The 17,192-nt window shown below is 43.7% G+C and overlaps 1 non-coding gene and 1 pseudogene across 1 annotated transcript; one reads left to right on the top strand and one right to left on the bottom strand.

Annotated features, from left to right (window-relative positions):
• The first annotated feature begins 10,546 nt into the window (after nt 1–10,546).
• Nucleotides 10,547–10,622, top strand: Trnaa-agc (transfer RNA alanine (anticodon AGC)). The gene has a single exon. It is a non-coding gene; the product is annotated as a tRNA-Ala (tRNA).
• A 731-nt stretch (nt 10,623–11,353) lies between these two features.
• On the bottom strand, nt 11,354–12,139 carry LOC124963559 (40S ribosomal protein S3-like; annotated as a pseudogene).
• Nucleotides 12,140–17,192: the final 5,053 nt, after the last annotated feature.

The following is a 17,192-nucleotide window of genomic DNA, read 5'->3' on the forward strand; positions in this document are numbered from 1 at the left end:
ATTCCAACTAGGCTAAAGCATCCATGACTCCCAGTGGTGTTTATAGTTTAAAGTACATGGTTTGCTCCCTCAATCTTCTTTATGAATAAATGCTTCCACCTGCCCTTACAAATTAAAAAAAATTTTTTTTTAGTTGTCAGTGGACCTTTATTTAATTTATTTATATGTGGTGCTGGGAATCAAACCCAGTGTCTCACACATGCTAGGCAAGTGCTCTACCACTGAGCCACAACCCCAGCCCTGCCCTTACCTGTTGATGTTCCCTAAGTTCACGACATCAGCCTTCTCCTCCTTTATGGTCACCTTGGGCTAGATTACCCATTCCCACTTACCACTGAAGCTGATGGCTCTCAATTACTATCTCCAGCCTGAAAATTTTCCTGATTTACAAACCATGTATCCTGCTTACCTACTAGATACCTATGCCCGCAAACTAGAGTCAACACAAACAGTTACAAGGCTTAACTGTCTTTTCAGTCTCACACACACACACACACACACACACACACACACACACAGTTCTTCCAGTCATTACCCAGCCACTTCCCCCAAACCAGAAACTCTCCTCTTCCTACTTTCTCACCCCCTCTGTGCAATTAGTCATCCAGATCTTGATGACTCTGTCTCCTAAATAGTTTCTGAATCCCTCTCCTCCTCGTCGTTCCCATTACCCAGGTCAATGCTTCATTATCTGTCACTGGCGTTTCTTTACATTAACCTCCTAAGCAATCCCTCTGTCTCTGTCTTCTCTTCCTCTAACGCATACTAATTATCTTTCTAAAATATAGATATCACCATATTCTCTTACCCAACAATTTCCTATCATTTCAATTTTTTTTTTTTCTGTATCCGGAATTGAACCCAGGGGTGCTTAATCACTGAGCTTCACCCCCCCGCCCCGGGTCCTTTTTATTTTTTATTTTGAGACAGGGTCTCACTAAGTTGCTGAGGCTGGTTTTGAACTTGGGACTCTCCCCTTAGCCTCCCAAGTCATCACTTCAACTTCTTATGGTAATAGTTTTTGTTTTTTCTTCACAGTTACTACTCTGGTATATAATGCTCACAGGATTTTTCCTTCTCTTTTTTTTTTTTTTTTTTTTTGAGACCGTTTCATATTCCATTTTTTAACACCTTTATTTTATTTGTTCCTTTTACGCGGGTCAAACCCAGTGCCTCACACGTGCTAGGCAAACGCTCTACCACTGAGCCAACACCCCAGCTCCGCTTGTCTTGTCTTGACTGTCCTGAGGTGCCCTGTCTCCATGAGAGAAGGGCTATTGATGCTGCGACTGGTTTACTCTCTTCTAGTCTATTCTAGGGCAACATCTCCCAAAGCCAGTGATCTTCTTTGGTTCTAATCCTCTCTTTCCAACAAGTTGTGTTTCACTTTACTGGCAAGTAACCCTCAGTGTTCTTTCACTTGTTACAAAGATAGATTTTGTTCACTGATCAAAATGAGGCCTCAGGGCCACTGTGGGCGATGGTGACGGCTGGTCACTGCTTGACGGCAACACACACCATTCACCCAGCCCGCCCTGTCGCCTGTCCGTGTTGTCCAGGTGGGTCAGCTCCAGCGACCCTCTGCATTCAGCCCAGCTCTGCACTGTGCGTCTCTTGTTTTGGTGCTTTTTTTCTTTATTTCTGTGATGCTGGGGTTTGAGCCCAGCGTCTTGCACATGCTAGGCAAGTGCTCTGCCACTAAGCTACGTCCTCTTGGATGCTTTCAAGTTCTTCAAACCTGGGCTCCTAGGACTGATTCTTCCATATCCCAATGCCAGCTGCTGGAGTAGGTTGGTGAGAGCCTCAGCAAAGAGTAGGAAGCAAGGTGACCCAGCTTTTCAGGCACCAGCCGTTATTAGCATTTACCTTTTTTTTTTTTTTTTTTTTCAGTTTTGGGGTGTGAACCCAGGTATGCTCTACCAGTGAGTTCATCCCCATCGTTTTTCCTTTTTTTTGGTACTGGGGATTGAACTCAGAGGCACTTAACCACTGAGCCACATCCCCAGCCCTATTTTGTATTTTATTTAGAGACAAGTTCTCACCGAGTTGCTTAGGGCCTTGCTAAGTTGCTGAAGCTGGCTTTGAATTCTTGATCTTCCTGCCTCAGCCTCCCGAGCCACTGGGATTACAGGCATGCGCCACCACGCCCCGCTTCCTTTTTCATTTTATCTTGAGAGGGGTCTCACTGAATTGCTGAGGCTGTCCTTGAACTTACAGTCCTCCTGCCTCAGCCTCCTGAGTATCTGGGCTTACGGATATGCACTGCAGGGCCCACTTAGCATTTTCCTTTAATAACCTTCTCTCTCCTCTTGCTAGCAGCATACCTTTTTTTAAAACCCAGAGCAAATGAAATCAATTAAGACCTTCCTCCAGCCAAGCAGATTTAGACATTCCTTCGAGAAGCTCCCATGATACTATCACACTAGAATGCAATTGTGTATTTGCGTGTCCATTTCCCTGCCTTTGGTTTCCAGCATCTGAATGTAAACCTTACCCTTTTGTATATGTCCCTCCACTCAGCATAGAGTCGAGTCTGATGTATACGATTACCAGTGGGTGTCTGTTAATGAATTAAATGAATGGATGTTTCTTCTAGGTCCCGAGTAGAAAGAGTGGAAAGAACCTAACCTGGGTCCCATTCCCAGTTAGTTCCTTTGCTAACTAGTTTTGTGACTGCAATCTCTCGACAGCCTCTTCAAAAAAGTGGAGAGAACACCACCCATCTTAGAAGAATTGTTTTGAAGATTGAAGGAGTTAATGGTCCATTTGATAACTGTACTGAATGTCTCTTATGAGCTAGGCACTGTTAGATACCAAGAATATAATATCTTTTCCTCATAACATTTTCAATCTAGAGGAAAGATAATTAAACATTTACAATAAAATATGATGAAAATTTTAATAGATGAAGAACAAGGTGAATGGGAACATAGAAGCTGGGGCACGGCCTAGGCTGGGGTTGGGAAAGACCTCCCCAGAGGTTGTGAAACAGTTATAAAGTTGTTTTAGTCAGCTTTTATTGCTGCTGTGACCAAAATGTTGGACAAGAACAATTTTAGAGGAAGGAAAGTTTATTTAGAGCTCATGATTTCTGAGGTCTCAGTTCACAGATGGTTGAATCTGTTGCCCTGGGCCCAAGGGAGGGCAGAACATCATGGCAGAAGTGTGTGGCAGAGGAAGGCAGCTCAGGGCAGGAAGCAGAGAGCTCTGCTAACCAGGGACAAAACAGAAACCCCAAAGGACAACCCCAGTGACCTATCTCCTCCAGCCTGCCTTCAGTCACTACCCAGTTAATCCGTATCTGTGAATTAACCCACTGATTAGGTTAAGCTCTTGTAACCTAGTCATTTCACTTCTGAAAATCCTTACATTGTCTAACACATGAGCTTTGGGGGTACACCTCCTATCTAAACCATGACAAAAGTATTATCTATACTCATGTCAGGTGGTTTGTTATCACAACAGAGGAGACTGCCCTTGAGTCCACAGGAGGAAGACATCACACTATGGGGAGTAAAGCTTCCTGGAAACATGAACTGTTGAGCCCGACACCACTTCCTTTGATTGACTGACCAACCTCCCTCTGGAGGGCATGTCTGTAAATGAATGGTGTTTCCAAGATCAGGGATCGATTTGCTTCATCTCAACCAGCCCTTGAGTTAAAGAAGAACAAAGGCCACAGAGATAAGGAATACTGAAGGGAAATCTGAGAGGCCAGTTATATTTCTAAACAAGGCAGCAGTGGAATGCAATTAACTTCTACCAGAATCCAGATATCCTCACCACCTCCTTTGTAACCCCCAGTCCAGACCGCTTTCATCAGTTAATGGATGACCTCCAAAAACCTCCAGAACTGTGTCTACCCTTCCCTCCTACGCCTCTACCACATTCTAACTCTTAAAATTCTTTGTCCATGTCCTGGGCACATTACAGTGAAGAAAGCCACTGGTTTTCAAGGTCAGGAGCGCTTGGATGAGAGCTTGTAAGGAAACTTTTTTCATCCCTTGAAAGATGAGAAGACGTGGGCAGGTGCTGTCCACCAACTGCACAGCATCAACCCGTGTTAGGTAAATAAAACCAAATAAGTCTTCCCCTGTTGTTTTGTATTAAAGGGTTTTCAGGTAAGCCCCTGTGCTCCACCCCTTCCCAGTCTCTCCTCCTCTGCATTTCCCGGACCTTCCCTGAGCTGTCTCGGGGCTGCAAACATGCCATCTCTGCCGCCTCGTCTCCTCCCTAGTCTTCTCTGAATCACACTCCCCAGTCTTCCCCAGTACTGCACAGATACCCTCTTGTCTGTCAAAGCCATCTTTCACATCAGCATCTAAAGCTCCAACCTGGAAGAAGTGGCAGGGAGTCGAGTCGGAGCCCCTTTCCATGATTCCTGAGCATGGCGAGTGGACTCTGTGGTTTTGTGGTGCGTTAACCTGACTCAGGCGTCAGGCAGGACTGTGGCTACAAGGATGATCTGTTTCAGATCTTAGCATTTTTCAAATTCCAGCAAGGTAAGGGCTAGAGACAGCATCTCTTCCAACAATAGCTATATAATCTTCACCTAGGCCCGGCAGTTCTAACACACACACCCCCACCCGACCTACTCCACCCTCCTATGTCTCCACACACATTCCAGCTCTTAAAAGTCTTTGTTCTTTGCGCCCCATGATCCCACTTTGTTTAGGGTTGAACCCAGGGCCTCCCACATGCTAAGCATATGCTCTACCACTGAGCTACACTCTGAGTCTCTCTCCATTTCTTTTTGTTTTTCTCTTATTTTCAAGATGCCTACCTGCCTGTCTATCTCTGTTGTATTTGTTTCCATCCATCCTTACACTTATACATGTTTGTGACAAACCTTTTGAAAGTAGATAGCAGACAACTTGACAGCTTACCCTAAATACTTCATCATGCTTTTTTTTTTTTTTTTTTCCCCTCGTATCAGGGATTGGACCCAGGGCACTAACCACTGAGCAATATCCTCAGCCCTTTTAAAAATTTTATTTAAAGACAGGGTCTTGCTGAGTTGCTTAGGGCCTTGCTAAGTTGCTGAGGCTGGCTTTGAACTCTCGATCCTCCTGCCTCAGCCTCCTGAGCCGCTGGGATTACAAGTATGAGCCATCACACCCAGCTTCATCACCTGGCTTGTTTGATCTTTTAAGAATAAGGACATTTTGCCTACCCACCACAATGTCATTATCACTTCCACAAGATTTAACATCATTATAATAACAATGCATTAATACTGAATCTAAATTTAATGTTAGTTTAATATTAATTAATTTTAACTAAATATAGCCCAAGTGTTTCCAGTTATCCAAAATATGTCTTTTAAAGACCCACATGGCCCCCCAACACGCACCCAAATCCAATCAAGTATCACTTTTATTTTCTTTATTTGTTTGCAGTACTGGGAACTGAACCCAGGGGTGCTCTACCAATGAGCTACATCCCCAGTACTTTTTATTTTCTATTTTGAGACAGGGTCTCACTAAGTTGCCCAGGCTGGCCTCAAACTTATGATCCTCCTGACTTAGCCTCCCAAATAGCTGGGATTACAGGCATGTGCTACCATGACTGGCCAGTTTGTTGCTTTGGGCTCAGACACTGGCTAAACATTTTTTGGCAAGAATATTACATGGGAGATTTGGTGTATTTCCTCTTGCCAGTCATCAGGACTGGCATCAGGTATATAATGTTAATTCATCCCATGATTAGTGATGTGACATTTTACTACTTGGTCAGGTGGTGTCTGTAAAATTACTTCTTTCAAGCCAGGCCTGATGGTGTGCTCCTGTAATCCTAGTGACTCAGGAGACTGAGGCAGGAGGATCACAAGTTCAAAGCCAGCCTCAGCAACTTAGTGATACCCTGAGCAATTCAGTAAGCCCCTATCTCAAAAAAAAAAAAAAAAAAAAAAAGTATACACACACACACACACACACACACACACATGTATGTATATATATTTCACCCTTTACAATTAGTATGGGATAAAAGGTGGTAATACTTTGAGTCTGGGAATTACCCCATTATTTAAAAATCTTTCACCCTATGGTTTAAAAACTGTTGATGATCATTGTTCAAAGCATTTATTGTATCAATGGTTTCAAAACAATTTTTTTTTTTCGTTTTGGGTAGTACTTGGGATTGAATCCAAGGTCTTGTGAATGAGAGGCAAATGCTCCACCACTGAGCTACAACCCCAGCCCCTTTTTATATTATTTTTGAGATAGGTGTCACTCTATTGTCCAGTTGGTTCAAACTTGCAATCTTCCTGCCTTAGCCTCTAGAGTCGCTGAAACTACAGGTGTGTGCCACCTTTAACTTTTGATTATTTGTGTTGACTTCTAAGGGGATGTTGATGGGTGTGTTGGGAGTTGAACCCAGGGGTGATTTACCACTGAGCCATATATCCAGCCCATTTTATTTTATTAAAAAATATTATTGTTGTTGTTACTACTATTATTGATACTAGGGATTGAACCCAGGGATGTTTTACCACTGAGCTATATACCTGGTTCTTTTTCCTTTTTATTTTGAGATAGGGTCTTCCTGAATTGCTGAGACTGAACTCAAATTTGCAATTCTCCTCTCATCCTACCCAGTGACTGAGATTACAGGTGTATACCACCTCTTACAACTCAACTTCTAGAATTGTTATTCTCATGTAAACAGTTGTTTTGTGCTGTGGGTAAGACAACTGTATTTTATTTAATTTATTTATATATTTTTAATTTAAAACTTTTTTTGGTACTGGGAATTGAATCCAGGGGCACTTTTACCACTGAGCTACATCCCCAGCCCCTGTTTTTACTTTATATTTGAGACTGGTTCTCTCTAAATTGCTGGACCTCGATAAATTGCTGAGACTGGCTTTGAACTTGCTATCCTCCTCCCTCAGCCTCCCAAATTGCTGAGATTACAGCCATGTGCCACTGTGTCTGGCTATTTTATTTTTTTGGAATGGTTTTGAAACTAGATTTTGGATAAGAAATTTGAAGAGCTAACCAGGATTGTATGTTCTGACATGTGTAGCTATTTGAGGAATTTCTAGTTGGCTTAAGCTATAAATGCTTATGGAATATGATTCAGGAAAAAAAGAAAAAGAAAAAAACCAGATTTATTTAGTAGGAAAAGATGAAGTCCTAGAGACCACCATTTTAAATGCGGCATAAAGTTAGCTGACCTTAGAGACTTTTTTTTCTTTTTTTGGGGGGGTGGGTGAGGGTCTTGTCTAATTTCTGAGGCTGGCTTCAAACTCCTGGGCTCAGACGATCCTCCTGCCTCAGTCTCCCAAGTAACTGGCATTACAGGAATGAGCCACCACATTCAGCAAGAATACTTTCTTTTAGCCTAGAACCTTCTAGGGCAATGCCAAGCTTGTGAGAAGCAATACGGTTTACAGAATGGCTTTGTCACTATATACAACTGGGTTCAAACCCAGGTCTTTCCCAGCTATATGACCATGGACAAATTGCTCCAGTTTCCTCATGCCTACAATAGGAATGCCATTATCCACTCTAAAGTCTGGGTAATTGTTAAGCATAATGTGGTTTTAGTGCTTGTCAAATAGGCACTCAGGGCAAGTGACCCCTTTTGAAAGGGACATGGGGAAGGGAATTGTATACATGATTAACAGCGTGTGTTGTAGGAGCTAAACCAAGGCACGTGGGCCATCTAAGCAAAGTCAAGATGTCCCCTACCCTACCCCTGCCCTGGGTACTGAGGATCGAACCTAGGGGCACTTAACCATTGAGCCACATCCCCAGCCCTTTTTATATTTTATTTTGAGACAGGGTCTCACTGAGTTGCTTAGGATCTCACTAAATTGCTGAGGCTGGTTTGAACGTGAGATCCTCCTGCCTCGGCTTCCCCAGCCGCTGGGATTGCAGGCATGTATCACCATGCTTGGCATGGTCAAGAAACTAAAACCATTTCCTGGCTCACATAAGCCTGTAGCTAATGTTTCTCACATACTGGAATTTGAGCTCCATGGCGCAGAACTTCTGATTCATTCAATGTTTTATTGCCAAGATCCAAAACACAGCTTATTAGATGCCTTCAAGTGAATGAATAAATAAACAAGTGAATCAATAAATTTTACCTGATAAAACAGAGAAAGTCACCACTATGTAACTAAAAATTATCAGCCTCTGCTCTTCACTTCCTTTTCTAGAGTGTGCTTCCTTTGACATAAAGTGGTGTCTTTGTTATCTACTATTATAGGTAGGCTAACAAATTATCCAGAGGGTCAGTGCTTAAAACAACAGTCCTTCATTTTCGTGCTCATGGGTCTACAGATGGAGCGCAACCTGTACGAACGAGGCTGGCCCTTGGTCCTGAGCTCTGAACTTCGGGTTGGCTCTAGTTGTGATGCGTGTATCTCTCGTTCTCCTTGCAACAGTGCCATGTGATTTGTTCCCCTCGTCTCCTTCTGGGTCCAAGGTGAAGGGAATGGGTGTGTGGGTGTTGGCCTCGCCTCTCTAAGCTGGCTTGACTTTTAGGTTTTCCCATCAGCTGCAGCATGAAGAGTCACTCTCCTATCTATCCCACTGGGTGGGTTTGGGACCTGCTAGACACAGGCAAACACCCCAACTTCGCATTCACCTCCCAAAGATAAGCTCAATCTCCCAGAGGCAGCACAGGCTATCAGGAGAAAGAAAGGTACTATAGATCTGTTCCTGGATACTGTCTTTAACTCCTGAACTTTCTGGAAGGGACTTAACTAAATTCTTGGCCAAGATCTTTCATTCCCAGTTTTCATGGAGGTAAAATCAGGGTGTAGTATATTCCTTAAGTTAAACACGTGTCACTAATCATGGCAGGGTGACAGAAATACAAGGGACTCCAACAAACCTTTGTGGTTCTCTCAGTTCTCCATCTGTATTCCAACCTTTCCCTTCGCCCACACTCCTGTGTCTTACCACAGATATCTGCAGGTAAAACCCTCAGACAGGAGATTCCATGACCTATCTCTGTACCCACCTACCATCTTATCCATATGCCCACCCACGTTTGCTTTCTTCCATGTTCCTGTCCAAGACTACTCCTGACGTCTCAGCTACAACCTCGTTCAGATTTCCAGTGTACCCAAATCACTTCCTTTCGCTGTCTCCTATCCTCAGTTACTTTCTTACCCAATGCCTTTTTCTGATAGCCATTTAAGCGTCTTTCATCTTAAAAAGCAGAATATCCCATGTATTTCTCTCTAGATTCTGCCATATATAGGTGTTATATAAAATCTAACTAAAAAACCCTTTTTAGTTAGTTGGTGGTCCTTGGGAAACAAAGCTAGTTAAGAAAGGGGATAGCATGTGACATGAACGAGTTAAACCTGTCGTTGTTGGATGACAAAGGAAACAATGAACGAAGAATTAGATCTAATAAATGAGTTCAGGAAGATTGTCAATCAATGCATAAAAATCAATGGCATTTGACTGTTGCCACAATTTGGATCTGAAGTGTTCTGCAGAGGCTCCAGGAATATTCAGGGGTAAAACAATTAGATCCTGAGAGCTGCGAACTCGTCAGTCCATTCTAGTCTGAATGGACTGCCTGGCTGGTAACTTCAGGGTGGGGCATGCCTTGGAAGGGTGCAGCTTCCCTATGGCTCCTTCCCTCTTCTCTCTCTGCCTGGGCAGCTTTCCTGCGCTGGGCCCTTCCCGATGATATGCTGCCTCACCTTGGGCCCAGAGCAATGGAGTCCACCATCTGTGAACTGAAACCTCTGAAACCATGAGCCCCAAATAAACTTTTGCTCCTATAAGTTGTTCTTGCTGGGTATTTTGGTCACGGTGATACAAATGCTGATTAAAACAGCTATGTTACCAGGCATAGTGGCACATGCCTATAATCCCAGTGGCTTGGGAGGCTGAGGCAGGAGGATTGCAAATTTATTTATTTATTCTTTTTTGCAGTGCTGGGGATTGAACCCCGGGCCTTGTGCTTTGCAAGGCAAGCACTCTACCAAGTGAACTATATCCCCATTCCAAAGGATTGCAAATTTAAAGCCAGTCTCAGCAACTTAGCGAGAATTAAACAACTTAGTGAGACCCTGTGAAAAAAAAAAAAGGGGGGGCAAAAATTGCTGGGGATGTAGCTTAGTAGTTAAGGACCCTTGGGTTCAAACCCCCAGTACCAACACACACACACACATACACACACACACACACCAACAAAACCCCACACTATGTTAGTGATAACCCACTTTAGAATGTGATCCTAACTCTAACCCTAAACCTAACCCTAACTCTTCTAAAAAGTACAGGAGAACTAAATACAATTAAAATACAGGTGAATTATGCAGATGCTAATTCTCTTGTATTTTTAATTGCATTCTAAAGTGGGTTATTGCTTACATAGTTGTGTGGGGTTTTTTGTTGTTCTTTTTGGTGCAGGGGTTTGAATGTTTTCTGTGATATGTGGATGCTAATTCACAATGAGGGGGGTAGGCTAGGGAAGAATAGAGTTACTTTAGGTAGAGGTGAGTGAAAGGAGGGGAGTGGGTATGAGGATAGGAAGGATAGTAGAACGAATCAGACAGTATTAGGGGGCTGAGGATATAGCTCAGTTGGTAGAGTGCTTGCCTAGCATGCATAAGGCCCTGGGTTCAATTCCCAGCACCAGCAAAACAAAAACAAAAACACAGTATTAACCATGTACATATATAACTATACGACCAGTGAGATTCTACATCATGTATAACCAGAAAAATGAGAAATTATACTCCATTATATATGATGTATCAAAGTGCATTTTACTGTCATGTATAACTAATTAAAGCAAAAAAAAATATGGGAGAGCACTCAAAATAATAATGAAAAACCATAAAATATTTAGGTATTAACCTAACCAATTGTTGCCTGCTGAATTGTGTCCCTCTGAAGTTTGAAAGTTGACCTACCTCTTGTACCTCAGAATGTGACTGTATTTGAAGAAGATGGGAGTCTTTTTTTTTTTTTAAGTATGACACAAAAGCATGTACCTGAATTTATGTGCAATATGGATTTCCTTATACATCAGGAAAAAACTCATCCTAACCCCCATAGCTCAGTGGTGGAGTGCCTAGCATGTGCAAGGCCCTAGGCTCATTCCCCACCATCCAAACCAAATTCTTCTAAACCTGTAATCCTGAACAGTAGGATGACTAACCTAGGTGCTGCCCTGCCAGCTGCAGTCTTCACAATCCCACAGGATATTTCTCTGGTGAGCTCTGCTTGGTTCCTCCAGTCCTGGCCCTGTAAATACTGCAAATATGGCCGAAACCGAAGCCATAAGTCATGTTCCACAGGCTGACATAACTCAGCTTGAACAGTGGACAGAAAGCCCGTCAGGCCTTATGTCTTTGTACAAGATTTTATTAAATGGCTTTAAAGAGCAACATGCAGACTCCAGATACAGCTGCCAAGGAGACCCTGTTATGCTGCAGGGATTGCCTGGGCATGGCAGGCGGCTCTGGCTTCCCACCCTTCTATTCTGAGATGGGGTGGTGGGCAGGATCTCATCTTTGGGTTCCATGATGCTCACATGGTCAGGCACAGGCTTCTTAGGGTCAATCTTACCCCTTGGGGCCCAGGGCAGCATGATCTCCACTTTGATGCCCAGCACACCCTGTCTGAGCAGCACCTGGTGCCAGAGCGGTGTCAACATAGTGGTTAACAGGGTCCCCACTGTGGATCATCAGGCCATCCACGAGCTCCATGGATTTAGCTCTCTGTCCTCAGGGTTGTCCAGACACCACGCCCTCACAGCCCTTTGGCTCCACTCCCCATGATGAACCGCAACACCATAAGGGGTCCTCTGCACAGCGAGCCCTCCTAGGAGTTGGGATCGCAGTGACTCAGCCTGGACAATGGCACACAGACCTCTTGTGGCCACCGTTTCAGCATAAAGCTCTACCCTGCCCTCAGGGAAGCCAGACCTCTTCTGGAGGACCGCATCAATTCCCGGATCCACCGCCCCTTCTCACCAAGACACTCTGTGTCCTGGTGGCTAAGATAACGATTTCTGACCTGGTTGGTGTAACTCAGACCTCAACTCCAGAGGAGCCATCTTCAGTTAGCTCCCGAGTGAGAAACTCATTTCATTCAGCCTTGAAGATTCTATCAGTGACAAAGTTCCTTTTCTTGGAAACTTGCACCGCCATCTTGCTGCTATGTGCCCCAAAAGGAAAGCAAAGACAAGAGTCTTTACAGAGGTGATTAAGTTAATGTGAGGTCATCGGGATAGTTCCTAATCCAATGTGACTGGTGTCCTTATGAGGAGTTGTCCCTTCTTGACACAGACAGACATGTAGGGAAGACCACGTGAAGACAGGGAGAGGTCAGCCATATACCAGCCAAGGAGAGAGGCCTCAGAAGAAACCAACCCTGTTGACACCATGATCCTGGATTTCCAGGCTCCATATGGTGAGAAAATAATTTTATATTCTTTAAGCCACCCAGGCTGTGGTACTTTGTTATTATATCCCTAGCAAACTAATACGCCAAGAATATACAAAACTTCTTTTGATAGAACTTGTAGAATTCATGGTAATGCATGCCTGTAATTCGAGTGACTCAGGAGACTGAGGCAGGAGGATCACAAGTTTGAGGCCAGCCTCAGCAACTTAGTGTGACCCTGTCTCAAAATTAAAACATAAAAAGGGCTGGGGATGAGGATCAGTGGTAGAACATTTTGGGGTTTAATCCCCAGTACAAAAAACAGAAAAGAGCCCTCTAAATAAGCTGCTTCTTTTCCCTTTGCTTCTCCTCTCCTCCTGCACAATTTGGTCCTTAGCCATTAGAGCAGGTCAGGGTGGCAGGATAGGGGTCTTTTGTGGGAAATAGGAGTTGGTGGTAAAGTGAACCCAACCTAAAAGAAGTAAAGGATATAAAAGTGCCCTGTTCTGTGTGGTGTCAGATGCAAGCACCAGGTATCAATGGCATGAGGAGCTTTAGAAAATGATTTCCTACTTTTCTTCTAAATTCTTAACTTCTTTCTGATGGCAATAATACTTTTTCTCTTGGCACCTACTCTCTCCTTGTTAAACGGTGGGGGGCCTTCTCATGCAGTTTGGCACTGTCACTCCAAGCAAAGTAGATGATTCTCCCTCCCTGTAAGCATGAGGCCATCTGATGAGAGAGCACTGGGCTTGGGCTTGGGGAAGGAATCAACCACCTAGGAATCCCACCTTATGCTCAGAATTGATAACAGCTAATATTTATTGAGCACTTACTATGGGGCAGGCACTGTTCTAAATACATCACGTGTTTTATGGTAATTTGCTCAGACCACCAACCATTCCATGAGATATGATACTAAGAGTATCAGACTCTTCTTAAGGATAAGGAAAACTAGGTGCAGAAAAGGTAAGTGCTCTCCTAAGGTCTCTTGTTGATAATCGGGGGAGGACAGCAGAGTCTGAACCCAGACAGTCTGGATCTGGGCTCAGGCTGGTGTTTACTACACAACCTGACACTGGTATTTAGAAACTGTGCTGGGTTTACTTCTCTAAATGTCTCTCACCCTTTGAATGTGTTTTATTTTTTACTTTTTTATATGAGTATATATTCACATGCAGTTATAAAAGAAAATCCAAAGTCATCATATGTACTCTATCCATTTCCCTCAGTGGTAACTAAAACAATAGTAAAATATCACAACCAGTCACATATTCAGTCTTACCACAATGTCATTGCCATCACCACAGGGAGCCTTCATGCTGCTATTATATCATCAAACCCCCTTCACTCCCACCAACACCCCTTTTTATCCCTTGGTAGCTACTAATAATTCTGTGTTCATCATTTTTTTGTCTTTTCTTTCCTTTTTTTCTTGCAGTCATAGTCAAGTAGCCTGTGATCCTTGCTACTTGGGAGGTCAAAGCAGGAGGATGGTAAGTTTGAAGCTATCCTCAGCAATTTAGCAAGGCTCAACATGAAAAATAAACAGGGCTGAGGATGTAGTTCAGTGGTAAAACCTGCCTGGGTTTGATCCCCAGTAACACACACACACACACACACACACACACACACACGCATGCACAAAATAGTAAAATAAAAAATAAAAAGTTCTGGGAATGTAGCTCAGTGTACAGTCCTTGCCTAGCACATGTGAGTCCCTGGGTTTGATCCCCAGTATTGAAAAAAAAAATGTATATGAAAGTGCCTCCATATATACTGAGAAACTGATAGGAAATCCATTTTAGTTATTCACTGCTGTGTAAATTACATTCTCAGATGATTTCCTGCTCACTTGAGAGCAAATCACCTAAACACTAGAAGTTTGGACATTGTGGAGGAAGTCTTCCACACATGGAATTAACATTTACTGGACATCAATTGGGATTTGCCATGTTTTATAAAGCTTTCCCAGTGGTCCTCTTGTCTTTTCCGTTTGTGTAAAGTGGGGATCCCAGGGCTCAGGTCTCATCCCTGGGTGTTTGTAGTGGCCACGAGGTGTCTAGGGACACTTCCAGCTGGCTGGAATGAACATGAAGTTTTCTGGAGGGGAGAGGAAGGATGCTTAAAGCCAAACATCAAAGTTCTATGCAGCTTTGGGTCTAGGAAACACAGCTGGTTTACTGAGTGATAATTGGGTCAGGCCAGTACCTCCCCAGGGGCTTTTGTGCCAGGATGAGAGATGGGCACATCACAACACAGTAATGACAATTTACTGCTCAGGCCATCTGAACCCCCTGCCTCTCAAGCAGGAACGTCTTAATAGCTGAGGACAGACGAGAGAACTAGAGGTAGTTTATAGCTTTAAAATATTTGCCTCCAGTTTTTCAAATACAAATACCCCGGATACAACCATTTGTATTCATCTAGAATCTGAAATCTAAGACCCACCACGCCCTGCACAGACTATTCTTTGTTTTACGAATCCACTTCTGCTGTGCATTGCAGCTTGGTCTGGAAACCTCTGTGCTCAGGATCACCAGCTTTGACTTTTGTCAGAGGCCTGGAGGAGGGGTGGCTCCAGTAGGCCTATAATGTGAACCAAACTCATGGTCGATGCCCCTTTCTGAATTTAGAAACAGATATTAGTTATGAACTAACTAACTGACAGAGAGGCCCCGGTCAGGCAGAGTCGCTGGTACCATTTGACCTAACTCTTCTTTCAGAACATTCTTGCTCTGGAGGAGAGGCCTCAAACTGCAGATCCCTGTCCAGGCTTTGAGAAGGCAGCATACAACTCTCCTTTTGTAGGCACCTCCCAAAATAACTCTCAACAGGATATGGCTTGTTATATTAGTTCTGTCATTTTATTTTCCAAATGATGCTTGTCTTTGAAGCTTGGCTGGGGGAGCTGTAGCTAAGATTAAATGGGGTTCAGTGTTTTGTGACAGTCCTTCCTAGTGACACATGGTTTTAAAAAAATACAGTTTTGAATCTCTTAAAACCTGTGACAAAGAATATTGGATCATCTTCTATCTTACCATTCACTTCCCACATCGATACCAGTGTTGAGCATCTTATTTGTTGGGCCCTTCACTAGGGTTGGAGAAGACATAATAGCGAACAGAAAACAGCTGGTCTCTGATCCTAAACAACTCATGGCCTAACTGGGCAAGGTGGCTCACGCCTGTAATCCCAGCAGCTCAGGAGGCTGAGGCAGGAGGATCACAAGTTCAAAGCCAACCTCAGCAATTTAGTGAGACCCTAAGCAACTTAGCAAGACCCTGTCAGAAAATAAAAAATAAAAAGGGATATGACTCACTGGTTAAGTGCTCCTGGGTTCAATTCCTGGTACCAAAAATAAAAAAAATAAAAATGAACAAAAAATAGAAATAAAAAGCAATCACTGGTATGCACCTGTAATCCCAGCAATTTAGGAGGCTAAGGCAGAAGAATCACATTTCAGTCCAGCCTGGACAACTTAACAAGATCCTGTCCAAATAAAAAGGTAGGTGTCCTAGGGATGTAGCTTAGCAGTAGAGTACTTGTTAAGCATTCTTAAGGCCCTGGGTTCAATGCCCAGAACTGCAAATTAAAAAAAAAAAATTCTCTGCCCCATAGGGAGGCAGATATTAATTGAAGGCTCTCACAAACGTACAATGCAGCTGTGAGATATGCTAAGGAGGTGGGTGCTGGTGCCAGGAGGGTGTGCATTGGAGCACTCTCCAATTCGATATGTCAGGGAAGGAAGGAATGCTTAAGCCAACAGGGAGCAGCCTGTGCACATGTCCTGAGCCAGGTCTGGCATCAGAGACTCGGCCAGTGAGGGATGAGGGATGAGAGGGTGGTTGTTATGGTTTGGAGGTGAGATGTCCCCCAAAAACTCACGTGTGAGACAATGCAAGAAGGTTCAGAGGAGAAATGATTGGACTGCAAGAGCCTTAACCCAATCAGTTTTTAATCCCCTGATAATCCCCTGATAGGGATTAACTGAATGGTAACTGAAGGGGTAGGTGTGGCTGGAGGAGGTGGGACTTGGGGCATGACTTTGGGGTATATATTTTGTATCTGGCAGTGGAGTCTCTCTGCTTCCTGATCACCATGTGAGCTGCTTCCCTCTACCACACTCTTCTGCCATGATGTTCTGTCTCACCTTAAACTCTGAGGAATGGAGCCTCCTGCCTATGAATTGAGACCTCTGAATCTGTAAGCTCCCAAATAAACTTTTCCTCCTGTACGATGGTTCTGGTCAGGTTCTTAAGTCACAGTAGCAAAAAAGTTGACTAAAACAGTAGTGGAGGAGAGGTTAAAGAGTCAAGAAGTGCTGGACCATGACGCTTTTACAAAACTTATTACTTCGGCCCCACACTGAAAGATTCTGATTCATTTGGAAGAACTAGAGATAGGTGTTTTTAAAATGTTCTCCAGGTAAATCAACCAGGGTTGAGAATCATTAGCTGAGGCTTATGTACTACATATCCTGGGAGCTGGGGAAACCACGAACTTGTTTATAGCAGATGACGTGATTCAGCTGGACATCTTGTGTCCCTAGCATGCCTGCACATACGTGCACCCAGTTACCAAGGCAGACCTGGCAGTGCACATAAATGATACATGATAAGGTCAGAATCATGGTCAACCTGGGTATTGTTTGATAAACAGGAAGTGAATCCATAAATCCTGTTTTAGTCAGCTACTTCGCCGCTGTGACTAAATGACCCAACCAGCACAGTTATAGAGGAGGAAAGGTTTATTTGAGGGCTCACAGTTCCAGAGATCTTAGTCCATAGAAAGCCAGCTCTGCTCCTGGGGGCAGAA

This window comes from Sciurus carolinensis, chromosome 13 (assembly GCF_902686445.1).
Source record: "Sciurus carolinensis chromosome 13, mSciCar1.2, whole genome shotgun sequence".
NCBI classification, from domain to species: domain Eukaryota; kingdom Metazoa; phylum Chordata; class Mammalia; order Rodentia; family Sciuridae; genus Sciurus; species Sciurus carolinensis.